Here is a 22987-nt window from a genome sequence, read left to right as displayed (position 1 = left end):
ATGCTCAAATAAATTTGTTAGTTTCTAAGGTGCCACAAGTCCTCCTTTTCTTTTTGTGAAAACTTTTTGTGGATGAAAAGTTCAGAAAAATTCTAGTTCAGAAATGTCAAAATATTTGGGGTTCTCATGATGCACCGCGGTGGCTCAGCTGCAGGGAGAAACTACCGTTGATCATGAAGAATATACTCTGGTTGGGGACCTGCTCCTGTTAGGGGAGAATGGAGGCATAAGGTATCCAAACTACTGCTCCCATGAGGAACCATGTGGGCCATGTGCAGAGAAATTAATGTTGACTTTATCTGAAACAAAATATTTTTTCTGAGTTTCCTGAGGGAAAATTCCACTGAAATCGATCTTTTCCTGAGGAAAATTTTGATTTTGACAAAAACCATTTTCCTCACAGGAAAATGTTTCACTCCAAATGTTTTGACCAGCTCTATCCATCTTTGGATTAGACAGAAGTCAAAGAAGCCAAGTCAGTTTTCAAAAAGGGAAGGATAGCACATAGCCTTGGCATTGTGGCTTGTGTTTCCTCACCCTCTAAAACAGAGTGTAATCTCCAAAACTGGGGATAGGATTATCCTGGGGATATGAATTTACACTGCCAGTACATTACTGATCTCCCATTCCAGAGGCTTTCTAAAGCAGTGGTTCTCAACCAGGGACACATGTACTCCTGGGGGATGCAGAGGTTTTCCAGGGGGTACATCTACTCATCTAGATATTTGCCTAGTTTTATAACAGGCTACATAAAAAGCACTAGCAAAACGAAAATTTCATACAGGCAATGGCTTGTTTATACTGCTCTATATATGATACACTGAAATGTAAGTACAATATTTATATTTCAACTGAGTTATTTTATAATGATATGATGTAAATGAGAACGTAAGCAATTTTTCAGTAAGAGTGTGCTGTGACATTTTTGTATTTTTATGTCTGATTTTGTAAGCAAGTAGTTTTAAAGTGAGGTGAAATGCAAGACAAATCAAACTCCTGAAAGGGGTCCAGTAGTCTGGAAAGGTTTAGAGCCACTGAGTGTTGTGCATGTAGAATGCACTATATGGAATCAAGTTCTAGTCTAGTTTCTCTCTTTAGGTCCTCAACAGGGTAACATCTGAGTGCCTTACAATCATAATGGATTTTATGACACCCCTGTCAGATCAGGAAGTATTATCTCCATGTTACAGAGGGAGAATGGAAACACAGCATAGATTAAATGACTTGCCTGAGGTCAGTCAAGAAGCCTGTAGCTAAGCTGGGCCCTGTACCCACTTCTTCTGAATACTAGTCTAGGGCCCAATCCACTAGACCACACGTTCATCCTAGTACTATTCTCTTAATTCAGTTGTCATCATATACACACCCACTCAGCTCTTCTACTAACACCAGATATGAATGTTATAATGAGAGGATAAAGAGAATACACACAACTGTGCTAAAGTAACCTCAAGTTATGATGCAGCATGCTAACGTTGCAATAGCCAGCTGTACTGTAACAAAGGTAGAAATGGGGGCCCTGATCTTCAAAGGCATTTAAGGAGCTTAACTCCCATTGAAATGCTAAAATGATCTTCTTGGAGCATCTGGGCCCAGGTCCAAACCTAGATTTCTTATGGATATTTACAGCTACCCCCCACACCATGAAAGGAAACAAAAATGTCTCTCCATAAACTGCAACCATTAACATGTTTGGTTCAAAGCCAAACGGCACTCGGTTGTTTTATCACTGTTCATGCCTGTCTTTCACAGCCTTTATCAGCCATCCAAATCAGACCTCTAAGAACTACTGGAACTGAATCACACTAAGAACACTTTAATTGTCGGTAGCATCGATAATCAGGCAACCAAAAAGAACTTCTCACTGCTACTTAGAACCCTAACTTGGGATCTTAAAAAAAGGGATTTTGCAAAAGAATTCCAATAATTATCCTCTCCCCTACATCACCCAGATGTTGCTGTATAAGATATAGGTATCTGTGCATACTTGAAAAGATCCCTCAGACCTGGTGTCTCTTTAATGGAAGACTTTAAGAAAAGTGAACATTTACTTTTAAACCTCCGTATGAAAAACAGACCCATGTTCAGTTTGATACTATTTGCCTCAGGATGATCTCAGCTCTTAAAATATGATGGTTTTAGTCTGAGTAAGAGTCTATATTGTTGTTGAAGAGAACGGAGGTGCCTCTTTAATTGCTGCTCAAATCTACCTCACAATTGCCACATGTTGAACAAGATTTAAGAGTTATTAAATATGAACGCCGCTATTGCTCTCCCCACCAAGAAATCCCTTTGTTTTTAAAACTGGAAAAGACAAAGGAAAGTGGATGAAAACATCAAAATGGAAAATCAAAATCTGAAGAGATATGTTTGATTCCCTACAAAAGCCAGAGTCACTGAAGTGAGTTCTTTCCGCAGCAGCATTTGCCAGACCGAGTGGAAAATATTGTCAGCAGGCCTTGTTATTGTATTGGTAGGGATATTTGGAACACGTTTATAGCAGCTGCAGGTTTCCAACTACATCTTATCTGAGATTATTTACAAACAGTTGACTGATAACATGACCAGGCATGGTGGGAAGAAGCCAATTCTGACTCTTCGGAATTGCATGTAACAATTAAGGCTTTGATTCTGGCGTGTACAGACTAATTCTGTAGGCCTCTTGATCAGAAGATTACAGAGCATGACAAGAAGCTATTGTGGGGTACTCTGCTCTGGGAAATATCAGCAAACACAGATAGAATAGATAGGTTGCTTCTGTAAGGTTCTCTATAAATCTCTCCTACTCTTTGGCCCCTCAGAAAGGGAGAGGTCCCAAAGTTTGGTTTTCTTTGTTTGTGCCACCCCAAACAGGACCCTCAAAGGGACAATCTCAAGAATATTTTAAAAAATACACTTGGCTGAGCAGCTCACAGAGGCTCTAGGATCTTCCCAGGCTCCATAGCCATGTAAGCTGCTACCTATTCTGAGAGGGAATTGCCCGTTGGGAAGTGTCTGCTGCCTTCCCAAGAGCAAAGTCACTGGTTCCATCCAGCACAAGGACAATAATCCTCAGCAGCCTAGGAAGGCAGGTTCTTCACTTTCAATCAGCTAGTCAGGGAAGGGTTTTAGGGGCAATATAGCCGAAGCCCTCCCCTTGGCTGAAAGCTCCAAAACTGAGCTCACCCACACTGATGAGAACAACAGGGCCCATGAGGCGAATGGTTTCCTCCACTTCGTCAATGGTAATTTATGGGGAAGAGGAAGGAGTCCCCCTCACCTGGCTAGGTAAGCGCTCCTCTGCAATAGCATCTCCGTTCATGCATGAGCTGCCCCTCACCAAGGATCAGAGCAGAAAGGACCCTCAGTGTGCTGCCACCCCCACCCCCGTAACTTTTTTTTTAGTTTTATAAATACAAGACAACTGTCTGTCTTGGATCCGTCTGTCCCCTCACTGGAGTGGCGCAAGGATTTTTCGAGACTGCTCTAGTTTCCACTGCCTGGGCAGCTTCAGCCGGGGAGGAAGGTGAGGAAAATCCGGAGGGTCTGTGTGCTGGGGGTGGGCAGAGAGTTTGTTTATCTGAACTCCTCCTCCACTCAAAGCAGGTCCCCTGCTCCCTGCCATGAACTAGGTTATTTTAGGGAGTTTTTGCCCATTGTGCATCGTTCTGGTTTGTACCTTAAATCCTGTTCCCATTGGAGTCACTGGCAAAACTCACATGGGCAACTAGGCTGGTTGAGTGTGAAGGCTCCCCCACTCCTGCAAACAGCCCTCAGGTGGCCAAGGGCCATTGATGCCAGTGGGCTTTGGATAAGGCCCAAAGTGCCCCAGAAATCCATATATCTATTCTGCCAGCCAAGGACCCAGAGCATGCAGAATGACCAGCTTATAGCAATTTTCAGGTAGGCCAAACTGAATATTATATGTTTTATAAATCATAGAATCATAGAAACATAGGACTGGAAGGGACCTCGAGAGGTCATCTAGTCCAGTCCCTTGCACTCGTGGCAGGACTAAGTATTATCTAGACCATCCCTGACAGGTGTTTGTCCAACCTGCTCTTAAAAATCTCCAATGATGAAGATTCCACAACCTCCCTAGGCAATTTATTCCAGTGCTTAACCACCCTGACAGTTAGTGAGTTTTTCCTAATATCCAACCTAAATCTTCCTTGCTGCAATTTAAGCCCATTGCTTCTTCTCTCTTAAACTTAGAGATTAAGGGGAACAATTTTTCACCCTTCTCCTTTTAATAAACCTTTATATACTTGAAAACCGTTATCATGTCCCCTCTCAGTCTTCTCTTCTCCAGACTAAACAAACCCAGTTTTTTCAATCTTCCCTCATAGGTCATGTTTTCTAGACCTTTAATAATTTTTGTTGCTCTTCTCTGGACTTTCTCCAATTTGTCCACATCTTTCCTGAAATGTGGCACCCAGAACTGGACACAATACTCCAGTTGAGGCCTAATCAGCGCGGAGTAGAGCAGAAGAATTACTTCTCGTGTCTTGCTTACAATACTCCTGCTAATACGCCCCAGAAAGATGTTTGCTTTTTTTGCAACAGTGTTACACTGTTGACTCATATTTAGCTTGTGATCACTATGACCCCCAGATCCCTTTCTGTAGTACTCCTTCCGAGGCAGTCATTTCCCATTTTGTATGTGTGCAACTGATTGTTCCTTCCTAAGTGGAGTACTTTGCATTTGTCCTTATTGAATTTCATCCTGTTTACTTCAGACCATTTCTCCAGTTTGTCCAGATCATTTTGAATTATAATCCTATCTTCCAAAGCACTTGCAACCCCTCCCATCTTGGTATCGTCCGCAAACTTTATAAGTGTACTCGGTATTCCATTATCCGAATCATTGATGAAGATACTGAACAGAACTGGATGCAGAACTGATCCCTGTGGGACCCCACTCATTATGCCCTTCCAGCATGACTTTGAACCACTGATAACTATTCTCTGGGAATGATTTTCCAACCAGTTATGCACCTAGCTAAATGATCTCTTATAATTTATACAAAAGTTTAGGGTATGTCAGATCTGGCACCTAAGCCACTGTATATCCAAGGAAATGCTGAACAGTGATTGTCAGTGTGCCATATTTAATTTTCTTGCCTAGATATAAACCCTCTCCTCCATTTCCATATTTGTTGGAGGATATTTAATATGGATCTTAAGCCTCTGACAGTGGGATTTTAAAGTCGTGGTAATATTTTTTGTACAATATAGTATTCATTTTTCTACTGCACAATTTAGCAATCCTTGCCTCTAAGTAGGATGATCTATTTTAGGGCAAGTGACACTTTTGGTATAATTTGCAGATATCTGCAGTGTTGCAAAAGAATTAAGTTAAGCCTCACAAGTTACAAAGGAAAAACATTTTTCATGTATCCCTTTTGCTCAGCAAATCAAAAACCAACTCCTTATTTTGAAAAAAAGAAATCTTGATAGTTGACTATTCAGTGTCTGGTCTCAAGATACACCCTGGTAATCTGTAATAACTCACTGTGCCAGATACTCAGGTACAGTGAATTAGCACTCAGTGCACCTTGGGGGGATAGGGAGGAGGTGGTTTACCATCACCTTTCTGCATATAAACTGCCCTCAATCCAGGGGCAGCCGGGAGCCATTTCATCCCTTGTGCTGGCCTGGAATGATCCCCCAGGAAACTGGTGAAGATTACTGGAATTAAACATACTCCAGCCATGCCCTGTCTTACCCATATCATGCACCTGACACACACTGTGGGAGAGGGGTGACATATTGCTGACATAGCTAACCAAGGATTCCTCCACAGAGAGGGGGATCCCCAGCTGTCCTGTTAGGTTAGTGGTGAAAAGGGGACTTAGTGTGGCCAAAGACAGTCCACTGACTTTTCTGGATTTACATGGGATAACAGAGTAGACTTTACTTCTATAATTTCTTTTATTGTTTCAAAAATATTTTAGGTTTTTCCCCTCTTATGACTGATGAGAGGGATTTATTGTGGCTGGAAATGTGTCATATCCTTTGGAGCACTGGTGCAGGTGATCAGGTGAATTGCTAAGGCTGCTTTGCTCCTCTCTGGTAGTTCAAAACTAACCTAGTGCCTAACAGATTTACAGATGAAGATGCTATATGGAATTCCCCTAGTGGAGTGGAATCTCCAAGGTATAGTCACAGTGTAATGGGCTTGGCACCCACCTTCTAAGCGCTCTCTCTCATTGGGTGTGTCTGCGTTCTTTAAGTTCTGGTGACCCCTTTAGGTGGTTCTTAGGCGTTTTTTTCAGTGACTCAGCCCTCCTGCCGAGTCAAACACAATCTGTATGTGAACCAGAACAGACCCCTTCTGGGGTATACAGTCCACCAGGGCCTATTTCAGTACCCTTGTTTAAGTAGTCCTAGCAGCCAGCCAGGAGCCTCTTGCTCCCCTGGTCCCTGCCAGCAGACTGTCTTTGGTCCTGCTGCTCTTCCAGCGAGCCTGGCATACAGTCCTTTCTTCTCCAGCTCCAAGCAGCAACTAACTGCAACTCTGTTCTGCAGCTCCTTTTATGTGGTCCGCCTGTCCCCTGATTAGCTGTTCCCACAGCCCCTCTGATTGGTTGCTTTCTCGTAAGTACTCTAGAACCACTTGGAGGACCTCTCCACTGCTCCATTCCTGGTATGAGTATGGCAGAACCCTGAGGCCTCTAGCCAGAGGGCTTTTGGACCTAGTCCACCCCATCACATACTGGTATAGTCAGCTCTGTGCCACACCGTCTGGCCCCAGCATGGAGGGGAGGGGAGGCGGGAGGAGTATAGCCATTGCTATGCTGTGTCAATTCCCAGGCTCTGGAATGGCCCCCTAGGAGCTGTTGCAGCTGGGCATAAATTAGAATGACCTTGAATATTTTGATGCCATCTTTTTCGCGGTTTCCTTCCCTCTACCACATCTGCAGTGAGCAGAACTCTGGCACAGCTGAGGAGCTGGCCACTGGTTCCTACTGTAGGAGGAAGCCTTATCTAGTCATTGGTTGGATAAAATATGGGACTCCTGGATCCTGCTTTTATCTGTTTCCTCTGAGGGACCACTCTTACAGACCTGATCATGAAGTTTTAAAAAATTCTTCTGAACAGTGGGACCAGGTTTCAGAACAAATCTCTGTCTCGTAGCTCCTCTTGTTCATCCCCATGGCAGAGCTAGAAGGCTGGAAGAGAGATTCTTGTGTAATCTCTGCCCAAAAGGAAACAATCAGTGCATTCAGGGAACATAGTTTAGGAACAAAGCACCCTTCCTGATCTTTTACTATTTGGCTCCGCCCCGCCCCAAATAATAAAACAGAACCTAAGTTTCTCAGTTAACAATGGTCGGGACAGGGAATTGGCTTTTCTTCTTCTTCTTTTTTTTTTTTTTTTGTGTTTTAAAGAAAACTTTTCAACTTTCATTATTATAAAATTCCAACTTCCAGCTGACCCTTGAATAATTGGTTTAGTTGCAAGGGGTATTTGAGGTCTAAATGGAGCTGATGACATCTGTTTAATTTTAGATGCCTGGAATATGTTCCAAAATTAATGAAATCCACATGTATGACAAAATAATGGCACAATTTTATTTATTAGAAAGGTTAAAAATAATTCTAAACATTTCAAGAAAACAAAGAGGTGAATGGGATTTTTTCATTGTTAAAATTGTACTTATTATATTACATTTCAATGAAATGCACTCTTGACCTTAAACAGTTTGGCCAATTTCCTCATCAGCCTCCTTCCGCCTAATTTGCCTTGACATAAGCAAAAAGAAAATAAGTCAAAAATCATAGGCGGTCCTCAGATATTTGGGCTCTGGGTGTTGATTAGAGCTGGACGAGTAATACAAAAAGTGATTTGAGAATATTTATGCAGGAAAATTTAACAAGTTCCGTTCACTTTTATTTGTGGGGCCACTTTATCGATTATTCATGAGTGCTTGGATAGTCAGTGGGTGTACATGTATATTCTCTCAGATCCAAAAACTGTCAAAGAGTTTTAGCTAGACCGGTTATTCATTTGAAAATCTGTATTTGAAGTGCACAATTTATCGTTCTCCTGTTCAATACGTTGTAGTTATCTCACCAGGGAGGCAAAAACGTTACCATATCATTTAGGTGACCAATCACAGATCATGAATGAAGAATAGAGAAAAGTTTATTTTATTTATTTAGCTTTATACACACTCATGCTATAAAAAGAAGTGCTTAGCCTTGGTGCTTGACACTTCTTTAACACAGTTAAAGATGCAGTTATACAATTATACTCTATTCCAGAAACTCTCTTTGTCTGGCCATTAACATATTATAACCCAGCAATGAAAACATGCGTAATAGCTTCAATGATCTTTCCAAAAAAGTCCTCCTGAAGCAAACAGCTCATTGGTCACATAAATTATCTGGCAAATCCTTACAAAACCCACATCCCACCCATAAAAATTAAGGATTGGTTCACAGATGATTCTCAAGCAGAAAAAAAGGCCCAGGCCTCAATGCACTTACATTTGAGGGGAGTTCTACTGGGGACCTCTCATGGGCTTAAAGTTAGACAGGAACCTCAAGTGTTTTTCTGATGGGGAGCAGCCTCTGTTTGCAATGGATATTATTCAACAGTGAATGATTTGGCCAGCTCTAGTGTTGATGGGCAACCAGAAGTTTGATTCAGCTAACCTGCCCTCACTGGTGTGAACCTGATCAGCATTTTCCTAACTGTAGCCTGTAAATTTGGCCTTGATATCTTTCAAAAAGAGGCTTTTTCATGAGAGTCCCAATACTTCCTGCCAAATTGATGCTAAGATTCTCTGGAACTATTGTTTCTTGTAGAATTTTTGACTACCAAAAACTGAAACAAGTACCAGTTAATATATATAGGATAAGATAAGGGAAAAAGAATTATGTGACTGTGAAAAGCTCCTGTTGTATTCCAGGCACCTCAAAGCACTTGATAAGCAACAAATGAGACATTAGTAATTGTGCAGGCAAATACAGCAGTTCTCAAGAGCTCAGCAGTAGCTCTCTCACACAGCCTCAGACATCAGAAAGGAAATGCAACATGATACTACAGACAGTCTCTCAACTTAATGTTTCAGCTTGGACATGTTTCATATGGAAAGATTTTGGAAAGGTCTTGTTACTTAAAAACCCCCCCAAATATAATGGATGCATGTCTGCCACTAAGAACCAGCTCCCTGGGAGTTTTGTATTCATCCGGAATGCAATATTGACACTGCAAGCCTCAGTGTTTGCCCTGATCCCCCTGTAGAGTCATAAATGTTAGGGGGAGTCTCCTTGCACATTCTTTCCCCCCCTTTGTTCTCCTGAACATGAACGGAAATAGTCTACCCCTTAATATTAATGGTGGCAAAGACTAGCAGAGTCTGGAACAAGGGAGTGTTTCTTGGTACCTGTGTCTGGGAAGGCTCTCTGAAGCAGCATGCCAATTCATTGCATTACACATCTTTTTTTTCTTAAGTGCTGTGCTGTTCCTGTTTCTCAGATGACTGTTTCCCTCAGTTAGATGCTTTGGCATGCAGCCTGAGGAGATGCCCCAATAGATCACAGCCTGGCAACCGGACTCGAGACAAACTGAGACTATGAAAGGACCAGTTACCAATTCTAATATGTTAATGATTTTCAAGAATATCTTTTATAGCTTCATTTACGAGGTGCTCGAGAGAGTTTCTTGTGAACAAGCCAAAGGCACTCTGGAGCCTCCTAAAGCCTTTTAAAAATGGTGTTTTGTTTAGGCTACCAAAATAAGCTATGAGAGACTATCCCGAGGTGTTTGATTGCTATCTATTCTAGTCACTTTTTATTTTGTCTTCTATTTCTGGTAGGTGCTAATAGCATTAGCCGGGATTTACAGTCATTCTTGGAAATTTCATTCCAGCTCTGCCAAGTTGTAGAATATAGAATTTTAAAAAGCTCATGCCATGGCTATGAAAGAACAACTCTGCAAAATTCCAATCAGTGGAACTGTTCCTAGTGGTGATTAACCCAGCTATTCTTGGTTGTTTGAATGCAGCAACAAAATGGAGCATTTCTCATAGTGGGGAGTTTTAAAATGATTTTGCAGATAAAATTGCTCAAACCCAGATCAAGTTGTCTGCATTTGCAGTGTAAGAATCTTACAGGGGGACTCTGCTGAAGTTTGTTCTGGTGTTGCTTGTTGTTGGATTGAAGTGTCTGGGGGCTATGATCTGCAAATGAAATCCATGTCCTTCCTGGCTGACAAAGCAACTGAGGAGATAAGGATTGGAGCTGCCCTCGGAGTAGGTTTTCAATGCCTCTTTTGGGGAAGGGTAGATGCTTGCTTAAAGAACCATCTCTTGACACTGACAGTCTCATCCCTGTGTCTGATCGCTTTTTAAGAAAAAATTGTTGAGGAGACAGTTGTGCCTCTTTCTGCTGTGTCTTCTGGCACCTCTTATGATCAGGATTGGGAGAAGTCCATATATATATAATTCTTTGCATACCACAACAGAAATCCTCACTTGTCTGCCTTTGCAACAGAGTATATAGGCCCTGGGTATACAGATGGCCTTGACACAGGACCTGTTAAGAGAGTAGTCATAGAGGCCTCCATGGCTTAGCGGATAATGTGGTGTCTTTTACTGGCTTCTCTTTATCCATGTAATATATGCAGCACTGGTGTAATGCAGCAGCTTTGTAACAGCAGATAATTCTCTGTGCCAGTTGAATATTTGGCTTCTTGCTGAGATTGTTATTAAGGAAAGCTCATGCTCCAATATGTCTGTTAGTCTATAAGGTGCCACAGGACTCTTTGCCGCTTATTAAGGATGCTAATTCTGATGTAGATGCCTGTCTACTTTAGTGCCTGGTCTAATGCAGCTCAGTAACTGACTTTACAAAGGCCATCAAACAGCTGTAAAAAGTTTCCCATGCCATTGGCCTGTACTACATATGAACCAGTGCTTTGAAGGTGAAAGGCTCTCTATCATGTTCCAAAATCTCCTGAATCATCTAGTTATCCAGCAAGGTGCATTTTCAGATGTCTGTGGGCCAGATTCTGTCTTCACCCAACTCCCATCTACTTGTGTGTGTGTGTGAGGCCAAAATCTGGTCCTGTGTGCCATGAAAATCTGTTAAGTTTTTGAGAATCAGTGACTTACTATTAGCAGTAGATGAGGACAAACCTGACAAATACACAAAAGACTGGTAAAATCAGAATGATCAACAGCATTCTGGAAGCTTGTTTTATTTGCTATACTTCTATTTGATAACAAAGTAAAAATATTTAACCATACTTTATTGGGCATTTTTCTGTAGTACAGGTGCTGAGCTCTAGATAACTGTGTTATGTGACTCAGTACTTAACCTTATCATTCAGTCATTTTTAGCTCAGTTGACAGAAGGATCATTGGGGTAGCTGTAATTGGAGTTTACAATGTTTGCAAGTATTAGGTGACTTGTAGTTTAATGCCATAACTATAGGGACAATAAATTACACAGTCATTAGGGGGCTTTAGCTATTCATATGGCATTAAGCATAAAGAGAGACAGTAACATTAATCTAATAACACATAAAATCTATGTTCCAATTAAAACCATAATAGGATAGACTCAGCATTACATTACAGCCTCTCATGAATTTCACTGCTTAGAAATTATTACCGTACAATCATGGCTTCAAAGATTTGCACATAGGGATAATAAATTCTTGCAAGCGGGTTTAGAAGGAAGCATTGCAAGCCCATGGAGAAATATTTGTGTTTTAGAGCTGTATAAATTCAACTGGTGAGAAAAGGTTTGGAGGGCTATTGAGTTTTTATTTATTTTTTTATTCTCCAAATTTGGCAGGCTCCCTTGACCAAGTGAGCTTCATTAAAAACAATTGAGTAAACAAAAAAGCAGTCAAATATAATGGATAGAGGCTTTATCCTCTTCTAGAGGCAGTTCTGCCCCCTACATATGGCTGTTAGCACTCCTATGTACTTGGAATATTTCTGTTGTTGAGAGCTGCTTAAATCATCTTGCTTTTAAATCCCAATCTGCATTCTGTCCCTAGACATGTATGGATTTTTCGACAGGGCTGACTTGAAGGGGGGAGAAGGGCAGAAGTGAAGGGACAGGAGACTCTGGTAATGTAGGAAAAAATTTGACTAATGAGCAGTCTAGTGCATTCTCCACTCCCTTGCTCATACACTATTTGCAATCCCCACTAACATCGCTGGGGACTGAGGGAGGTTCAGAGCTGCTAAAAATATGTATAGAGAGGTCAAAATAATCAGTGTATCTTCATTAAGTCAAGAGTACATGTCATTTATGTTTTAAGGTCCTGATCAGGAACTGCTTAAGCACATGCTTAACTTCAAGCCCCTGTTTAAGGTCAATTGACTCCAATGGAACTTCAGCCTGTGATTCTGGATAGGGATATATTTCAGAATCAGGGCCCAATTCTGTATTTGTCATTCAGGCTTCCCTGTTCACCCGTCAATCTCTTCAACCCTGGGGGGTTAAAACTACAGGAACTTTACAATTATTTAAAAAACAGAAACAGAACCTTTGCTTCCTTGGTCACTCTTAAAATCCTCCCCTCCCACATTACCTGACTTAAATCCAGGTTGTCAAAACTATTATAAAGATGTTTTGGGAGATTAGAGATTTGCATCACAATTATAAAGAGACTATTTGAAGTATGTCTAATCCAGACTAAAATTTATAATCTCTCAAATGTTGTTTCATAACAAGGTGAATTACTGAGGACTTAAGTTCAGGTTATTAGGAGATTAGAACAGAGAGTTAAAGACGCCCAACGGGTAAATTCAAGGACTTCAAACACCTCTTACAAAACAAATGACCCGTTTTCAAAAATGATTTAAAAAAAGGAATTGTCATAAAGATTTTCCAAAAAACCAAAAACCATCCTTTGAAACTCTTGGCTAAGGAGTTTGGGTCGTGGTGTGTCTCTCGCAGAGGAGCAGTGGCTGCACCAGTTCATTGGGTCCTTGGGATTAGCGCTATGATGGTAGCGGAAAACAGAGATGTCCCCCACCTCCCAGCCACGTTTATGACCTTGTGTCAATAAGCCACAATTGTCAATATGGGCTGTGCCAAAGAGAGAGGGCAGTATCTGCTCCTTACATGCTGTATGAAGATACACACGCATCCCAACCCCCCCCAGATGGTCTCCATCTTATAACGCTGAAGAAGAAAATGCTCCAGTAGGCGTGACACCGTACCACATGCATGATTTTAAATACTGGGTTACCTGGGCTTATTCCACACATATTCCCTTCTCTCAGCTCCTCTACTCTCTTGAGCTTACTCAGCACTCTCTAACTGGTCTCCTCTCTTCTATTCCATGGGACTGATACAATCCTCTTTGCTCACTTGAGTAGCTCTGCCCAAGTCAAGGAGACTGTATGTGAATAAGCTTTGTAAGACCAGGTCCTATACTGAGTTCAGAATACGATGCAGGAAGGCATAGGGGGGAAGGGTAGCTCTGTGGTTTGAGCATTGGCCTGCTAAACCCAGGGTTGTGAGTTCAATCCTTGAGGGGGCCATTTGGGATCTGGGGCAAAAATTGGGGATTGGTCCTGCTTTGAGCAGGGGTTGGACTAGATGACCTCCTGAGGTCCCTTCCAACCCTGATATTCTATGATTATATGCTGCCTTTGGAACTGTTCCCCTCCTCAATTCCATGAGCAGACATCAGAACTGGATACAAAGATAGAGGACTATCTATAGCTATAAGCTAGCAGCCCAGCTCACCAGCCAGTGTATCAACACCTACTCTCAACAGCATCAGGATTTCAGTCTTTTTTCTTCAGGGACTAAGTTTGATTTCTCAGAATGAAACTGTTCTGCAGATAAGCCATGCCCTTTCTCCTGCAGGCATCTATATGGTCTCTGCAGATCCCTGCCTGGGAGCTAAGGCAGCTCTTTCTAACCCCTTCTGCTGGGGCTTTCCTTCCACAGACTGGCTTCCAACCTTCTTAGCCTGCTCCCTAGAGGGTTGAATTCCCAAGCCATCTGCCTGGGAACTAAAGAGAGACTCTCTCATCTCCTCCCTGAACTTAGACTGCCCTTTATATCCCAGCAAGCCAGGCTCCAAGTCACATGCTTCTACCATGTTACCTAGGCTTTATTCTCTTCACCTGGGAAGGTGGGCTGAGTCTGGTACAGGGTGCAGCTGAGCCTCAGCCCTGTGACAATAGCCTTAGAGCCTTATTCTGTAGTTGAGGCTTTATGGAGGCAGAATAATTCAGAGAACACCGGTCAGCTACAAACCACCCCACCCCATGCCTCCATATGGTACATAATTAATCCATTTAAGTACAATCTGCCCAGTTTCTTTGTACAAAAGTTGCTGGCATATAATAACAATAAGTGGGGAATAGTCAACAGTGCACGGAGAAAAGTTATAATTGCTGAAGGAAGCATATGCAACTATCTTCCAATGGAAAAATTATATCTCCTTGCATCTCCAGAAATTCTTTATTCTGTCATAACTGTGCAGTCTCCCCCCTCCTCCCCCATAAGCCCTCCCTCCTTCTTCACTAATGGTTTACACTATAGAGCAATTTAACTGTATATACTGATGTAAATCATGTCACCTTCTCTCTGAACTATATAAAATAATTCACACCGAAGAAGGGTTTTTAATGCTGGCATTAATTTGGTTCTTTCCATTACACTGAGCAAGAATAAAAGCCAGATACAAATTTGGCTTTCTAGTTTGGAGGGGGGAAATTGTAACTATTTTATATAGTATAGCTGAAATGCCTTGTGTTCATAAATTGGATTGCAAGATTTTGGGGGAAGGTACATTGGTTCAGACTCTCTGCTAATGTAAATCAACATCACTCCAGTGAAGTCAAAGGAGCTATGCTGATTTATCCCAGCAGAAGTCTTTTTATTGGTCTGTAAAGTGTCATGAAGATGTACAGCACTGTAGAAGTAGTAAAAATAATACTAAAATAAAAATAGATAATAATGGTTCTTGTAGGATCAAATCACTCTTTAGATTAGTTATCAATTTTTCAATAAACCTGCTAAATCTAAAAAAGCATTTGGTTGTTTAATATCAAGTCCAAACAGTAAACACACACACACACACACAGAGTAAACTATGCAGGATTTTTTGATGCTTAGCACTTTTAGGCCCAGATCCTCAACTGAGGTGAATGGAGTCAGGCCAAATTATACTAGTTTATGATCTGGCATATTGTACTGCTCATCTGCAAAGCACATTAATAAATATTGATTAATTAATCCTTACACTTAATCCTCACAACACCCCTTTGGGAGAGGAAGCTAGGTAGGTATCTGTGACTGGGATCCCAGGGGAGCCAAGTGAGGTCACTCAGTTAGGGTGAACTGCAAAGAATGGGGCAGACAATCCCCAAAACTGGTGGATATTCCAATACTTAGATTTACCAAGCCAGCATAAAACAGCCTCTATAATACCTCACTGATTACCCAAAAGTCAACAACGCAGTTCCCAGACACCCAACTTGGGGTCACATGGGGAGCGGAGGAGTCACGTGAGGGGGTCATGTGGGGGGCAGAGATGAGGCACTGGGGGGGTCACATGGGGAGGTCACGTGCCCTCTTTAGCTGGTGCCCCCTTTGTGTCCCTCCCACTAGTCGCCTCTGCACCCAAGTCAAATATGATGAGGATTACTTGAAAATCTTATTCATCATATAAAAAGATTCTACCAATCCCAAAGGATCGGACACATTACCTCCCTGGTTAATGAATATTCCAGATCTTACCCAAATACATGTTTACAACCAATTCTTATTAACTAAACTAAAATTTATTAAAAAAGAAAATAGAGAGCATTGGTTAAAAGACCAGTATACATACAGACATGAATATGATTCTTGAGGTTCAGATTCATAGCAGAGATGACAGGTTTCAGAGTAGCAGCCGTGTTAGTCTGTATCCGTAAAAAGAAAAGGAGGACTTGTGGCACCTTAGAGACTAACAAATTTTTTAGAGCATAAGCTTTTGTGAGCTACAGCTCACTTCATCGGATTCATCCGATGAAGTGAGCTGTAGCTCACGAAAGCGTATGCTCTAATTAATATAGCAGAGATGGTGAGCTTTGTAGTTGCAAAGAGTTCGTTCAGAAACAGTCCATAGGTTATAGTCCCATGTTTATATTCAGGGTGGTCCAGTCAGGACTGGGATCTCAGTCCTTATGGCTCAGGCTTCCCCTGCATGAAGCCTCAAGCAGATCTGAGTTGACAGGATCAGGACCCAGTGGTCTTTTATACATTTTCAGGCCCTCTTGTGGCAGCTCAGAGTCCTTAGGTGAACAATAGGCACTCATGGGGACTTTGAAGTGGACCCATTTCCTAAACATCACTGGTAATTATCCACACAGATTAACATAAGGCAATTGCCTGTTTTTCCACCATTCGCAGATGAGTTACTATACATTTCAAAGATAGAGGAATACAGTGATATCCTGTGTTTACAGTTCATTTAAATGTTAAGATGTCCTTTTGATCTCTGAATTAACAGAATACAGCATAGACAGGGACTGTTTGATTACATTGTTGACCTCTACCAATAAATATAAATACAAACATTATCTACCAATATGTCTTTAAGGGTTGAATTTGAGTCATTTATCCTGCAGGATGCTTAACCCTTTCTGGTCATGTGTCACAGTATCACTCACTATCATAGAATATAAGGGTTGGAAGGGACCTCAGGAGGTCATCTAGTCCAACCCCCTGCTCAAAGCAGGTCCAATCCCCAATTTTTGCCCCAGATCCCAAAATGGCCCCCTCAAGGATTGAACTCACAACCCTGGGTTTAAGCAGGCCAATGCTCAGACCACTGAGCTATCCCGCCCCTCAAATGGGAAAACAGAAGTAAAAGGTTGGGGACTTGCCCAAAGCTCCAGATGCTGCCAGTGTCACATTCAGGAATTTGAACCCTGGGTCCCAGGCCTGTGCTCAGTCCACTACCCAGTCTAACGCATACCATTTTGATCGATATTATGAGCAAGATATTCTAACTGCTGTACAGGTGAGCAAAATGGGTCAAACAAATCCTATGCACTTAACCTTTAATGACACAGAGGGTTCCACAGAGTTAGGGGAAATCATCTTGCAGTCTCTGACATCCTCATGCTTATTCAGGATATTTCCAACTAACTTTTTAATGAACTAAATTTTAATTGTCTGTATTTTCCCAAACGCTAGCCCACGTAGCTGACTGATTTGCATGTAAGACCTGATTTTAAAATGTGGGCACTTCAGCAAGTATTGGATATTTGAATAGGCCACTGCACATATGACATGGGGGTTTTGCGAACCTTTTTCCACTCTAACCATCTAAATTTGAGATTTAGATATTTGATTTAGGTGGCCACATCTGAAAATCTGGCCCACAAAACACAAGACCTAAACAAGCTCATGAAATGTGAGGTTATGTTCACCTACTTATGGTACTCCATGCAGGGGTAATTGCTTGGACTTCTTGGAGAGAAACAGACATAGATCCATTAGGGGGCAGGAGACTATTCAATTGTATGTGACTGTACTTGTAGGCATAAAATACACACTAACCCCTTGATGTTGGCTATCTTTGTTGCACCTTTTAATGCCAGAAATGGGACCATCCAAGAATTCTGGCACCAGGCATTTATATTATAGAGCATGACTTTAGAACTTCCCTTGGCAATATCACCTCCTTTTGTGGTCACTTTAAATGTTTTATTGATTAAGGCCTAGATTACTTAACCTAAAGCCCTGTGTTTACATTTAGCCAAGGTAAGTTACGAGTCATGAGTAATCCTTTTGATCCGAAGGTTGCCATGGGTCATGAAAGAAATGAGTTGAGTTATAAGATCCTAGCAAGCCATTTGTGTGTACAGAAGAATAAATTATATAAAATTCTCCTTTAGAAAGTCTTAGTGACAGCTTACTTCATTTCTGTTTGACCATAAAATGTTTTGTTTTTTCCTTCTAAAACCTAAACATATTAGTGATGACTGACTCAAACATCGTCATTGGTGTTTGCAGTCAGCTGAATTACCTTCCTAGCAGCGCTTTCACCTAGCAAGAAATGCCAGTGTTTGGCTCCGGTTAGCCAGTGTGTCATATGGCCTGATCCTGCAAAAATAACTGAGTAGCTTGACTCATGTGAGTTAGTCCCATTAAAATCAAAATAGAGTTATCGTGTATAAGGCTTTGCAGATCTGGCCTATAGTGTATTACTAGTAGAGAAATATAAAGTTGCACTCCAAATCTTCAGAATCTGACCTAGGAACTAAGTGCGTGAAATACGGTAACTAACAAGATTTGTATGTGCATGCATGAAAATTCCCCCACAAATGACATCCAGGAGGAGTATCAGCACAGTAAATAATTTCACTTTTTAGGGATGTCAGGTGTGCAGAACCTTAAATGTGATAGATTCTTCCTTTCAGATCTTTGCTGCTCCAGGTTCCAGTTAAACGAGGAGCTGAACACCCTCAAATCCCACTGAAATCTTGTAGGAGAGGGCTCCAAGTTTGCATTAGCCTTTCTGCTCCCAAACCAGAATTTTGGAGACCCAAAGACTCTCTCTTTTTCCTTCATCCAGATCCAATCTCAACTGAAATTAGTTTCACGTATAATATACTAAGAAAACACTTAGTTCACTTTCTTCTGCGTAATTTAGTTAAAAATTTTAAATATTACTCAATTTCTAAGAAATTGCCTAAGTTTTTATTTTGGAAATTATATGTATGTCATGGCTTCTGCTGGGTGTGTTACCACGCACTGATATTTTAGATCAAACTGATCTAGCTAGTGCTGTGCTATAAGATAACTTTCTTAGACAGTCACACACAACAAAATCCTATAGAAGATGTAAAGACTGATGTTACTTACCCTGTGGTACTGGTACATCCAAATGGGATGAATGAAAGCTGAAAACACAGCATCTCAGACTGCCATCTATTTAGTTAATCTGACATTGTATAGTAACTACTGGGCCCGTAGAGATTTGCTAGGTTAGTTTGAATCTGAGACTCATGATGGTCATCAGAACACATATGATGAGTCCCAGATGTTTGACACTAGTGGATTACTAAGGAAAGCAAATAGAATAATTCTTTTAAGGAGCTTCCCCACCAAGAGCCAGTCTGGTCTGCTTTATGTTGCTAACTTGCTAAGAGGTGATTGAAGGTCTGTTCATATCCAGATAAGTGTGGGAGACCTGGGGCTGTAAAATCATTAAATTAAAAACTCCATCTTTCTGCAGGTCAGGACTGTAGATCACATGGACTATTCAAGTGTGTCATCTGAGCATGTATAATTCCAGACTCTGAGCCAACTCAACAAAATTAGATTTTGCACCAGCTCAATTCTTTGGTTGAAAAAGCAGTCTAATTAAAGAAACTACATTTCTATGAGTGGGGAACATCAGACATCCTGATGGTTCAGAGAGAGAGAGAGAGAGAGAGTTGGTTTTAGGCCTTTTGGAGAATGTAGGTTTACAAATATTTCTATTTCAATTTCTTACATAGACTTACAGTTGTTTGCTTTTTTAGCATGTATTGCTTCTGTCTGTTACAATTATGTCTTGTAACTTGCTGTTGTTATGTGCATTTGATTATTAAACAATCTCTCATCAAGATATTGTTAAAAAGGAGCAAAGAACAATCTTTCCATTCCCTACACAGCCTGTCTGTTAAACAACAGAAATATAAACATGCAACCGCTTTATGGCACCGATCTTGCAATTAGATCCTCATGGATAGACCTGGAGTGCCATTGACTAAGTGCAAGAATCCACCCACATGAAACTGATTGTAGGATATTTTGAACCTAGGCAGGGAATCTGAGATTAAAATATGGAGGAAGAAGAAATCTGTTCTGCAACTAACCTGCTGTAGTGGAAAACAGGCCCCAAAGGTGAATTCTTCCATCGCATTGTTCCGTGTGTAGGTTAATAGTTTCTAGTTTGTTTGAACACACGGACACTTCTAGGCAATTCATCATTCTGTTATAATTCCTTTCTGGAGTAGCCCCTGGTAAAGCTGACCTTTGCACAGGTTTAACGTTTCACCCTCACACCTTAAAGGCTGGAGAATCTGACTGACACAAATAACTAATGTGTGAACAAATACAGCACTCCCTTTGTGGGTTCCTCTCAGGGATCTGTGCCTCGCAGCAACACGCCCATTATAAAGGGGAGAGGCCAGTGGATATCAGTGAGGATCGAAGTACAGCTCTTAAGACTGCTTCCATGTGACTGTAACGTACCACCTCACCTCTCCAGTGTGGCCCCCGGTATGTGGTAATATGGCACTATTATTTTTTCTGAAGAAAAACATTGGCTCTGAACACCTCCATTGTTCAGGGAAGTTTCAATCTGAATGCGATCTCCATTTTGAAGCTGGCACCTGTCGCTCTAATGCCCTGAACCACAACCCCTGATCTCTGGGGACGTATGTTCTGTGCTTAAAATGTGTGTGTAGGGAGGAGGAGGGGGGGCCACAAGGGGTTGCAGACCAGCAAATAAACACATTGTGACAGGGTCAGGCCAGATGGCTACAAAAGAGTGGTCCTATTGGGATCCGGGAAGTGGGCGGGTGAAGCCCGTCCACTGCTAAAGGATCCCCCCCCCCAGCCTAAGAGGGGGATCCACAGGACCTGGATACCAAATAAATCCAGGGACAACTAGTAAAATAACAGGGACAGGAGTGCGGTCAAAGGGTCAAACAAAGGGAACCAGACAGGGACTCCGAGCAGAGAATCCCAGACAGCGCCCACTGCTCCTCAAAGGCATCAAGGGAGTCAGTGGATGCCGCCCAGAGGAACTCTGCCCAGATACGTGAACGGACCAAGGATCGGAAATAGGCCCCACAGTCACAGGAGACTCCATCGGCGAACCTCCTCACTCTGGTTTTATAGATGGCCATTTTAGCTAGAGCCAGGAGGAGGCTGACCAGGAGATCCCGTGACTTTGTGGGGCCACGGATAGGGAGTGCATAAATAAGAAGGTGAGGGGAAAAGTGCAGCCAAAAACGTAATAAAATATTGGTGAGGAGCCCAAATAGGGGCTGCAGCCTGGCACACTCCAGATATATGTGTGCCAGGGTTTCCCTCACGCCACAAAAGGGGGAGGTGTCTGGGATGGAGGTGAACCATGCCAAGAACGCACCTGTGCTCGCGGCTCCGTGAAGGAGCCGCCAACTGATATCCCTGGCAGACCTCGGGACCAAGGTGGAATATAAGTTGGCCCACGGGGGCTCCTCACTCTCCAAAGGTGGCAGGAGGTCCCGCCATTTTGTATCAGGGCGGGACACGAGGGTGAGGGCGTGCAGGGTGTGGAGCACAAGCGTGTATAGATGTTTCCTTGGTGTGGTTTGGAAGCAGACCAGCTGCATCTTGTGCAGCCGGCTCACGGTGAAGGGCTGAAGGGGTCAGTTGAGTCCACGGGCTAGGGGCCCAATGAAAAGGTCTGGCAGGCCTGGGGTAGAGGGTGGGCAGGGTGCGCCCTCGTGCAGGACCCAGTCGAGATAAACCCGAGGAGCGGGCGGCAAAGCGGCCTTCACCTCCAGAAGTACGCGCCGGGGAGTACGAGGTCTGAAGAGCCCCATGCGCTGAGCGAGCATCAGGGGATCCAGCCAGTCTCCCCGGTCGTAGTCCAGGAGGTCTCTGACTCTTGTGACTTCTGCCAGGACCAACCTCTGGTGCACTGAGCGGGACTCCGCCACCTGCACGCGGAGCTGGGGGTTGTGTAGCAGGGGCTCCGCGAGGAGATCTGCCCTCTCGGTGGCTGCCACGGGCCTGGTTGTTGAAAACGGTTTCCAGGTCCGGAGGAGGTCTTGCTAGAAGACCGGCAACCCGGAGAGGTCTCGCGGAAGACCTCTCGGATGGAGATAAAGGAGCTGCTGGTTGTATCGGAGCCCTCGGAAGCGGTGCAGGAAGGCGTGCGCCAGTATGCTCCACGCTGGACTACCTGCACCATAAAGGAGCCTCTGCAGGGCCTGGAGGCGGAAGACATGGACCTGAGTGTGCAGACATTTCAGGCCCTGCCCTCCCTCCTCCAGTGGTAGATGGAGAACCCCTGCAGGGACCCAGTGCAGTCCTGACCAAAAGAACTCCAGAATCGATGTCTGGAGGTTGGCCAGGAAACCCGGGGCTGGGACCAGGGTGTTGAGCCGGTACCAGAGCATGGACAGGACTAGTTGATTATGCACCAGTGCTCTCCCTCGAAGGGAGAGGCACTGGAATAGTCCTGTCCATTTCCGGAGCCGCTCTATCACCCCGCCCTCTAAATTTTGCCAGTTCTCCGACGGAGAGGGATGCATGGCAGAAAGGTAAACGCCGAGATAGAGCAGCGGACCCGTGCTCCACCGGATGGCCTGAAGCGAGGGTGGGAGGGAGCTCGCCTGCCAGCCGTCTCCGACCACCAGGCCAGAGCTCTTGACCCAGTTGACCCGGGCGGAGGAGGCTCCCGAATAGATGGCCTGGCAAGCCTCCACCCGCGCCAAGTCGCCCGGGTCCTTCACCATGAGGAACACGTCATCAGCGTACGCCAACAGGACCAGCCGCAGCTCCGGGTCCCGCAGCACCAACCCTGTCAACCTCCTTCGGAGGAGACAGAGGAAGGGCTCAATCACCAGAGCGTACAGCTGGCCCAAGAGGGGGCACCCGTGCCGTACTCCTCGCCCAAAGCTGACCGGTTCGGTCAGGGTCCCATTGAGCCTGACCAGATACTCTGCGGAGCTACAAAAAAGAGTGGTCGAATATAGATACATTAATTCCAGGTTAAGCAGGTCCCTTTTCCCTGGGTAAAATAACGGGGACTATTCCAGAACACTCAGGAACTTTCTGGAAACAATTAAGGCAGACTGGCTGATTAGAACACCTGCAGCCAATCAAGAAGCTGCCAGAATCAATTAAGACAGGCAGGCTAATCAGGGCACCTAGGTTTAAGAAGGGAGCTCACTTCAGTTTGTGGTGTGTGTGCGTGCGAGGAGCTGGGAGCAAGAGGTGCAAGAAGCTGAGAGTGAGAAGGCGTACTACTGGAA

This window comes from Chelonia mydas, chromosome 8 (genome assembly GCF_015237465.2).
Source record: "Chelonia mydas isolate rCheMyd1 chromosome 8, rCheMyd1.pri.v2, whole genome shotgun sequence".
Classification (NCBI taxonomy): domain Eukaryota; kingdom Metazoa; phylum Chordata; order Testudines; family Cheloniidae; genus Chelonia; species Chelonia mydas.
Note: the sequence above shows the minus strand (reverse complement) of the source record.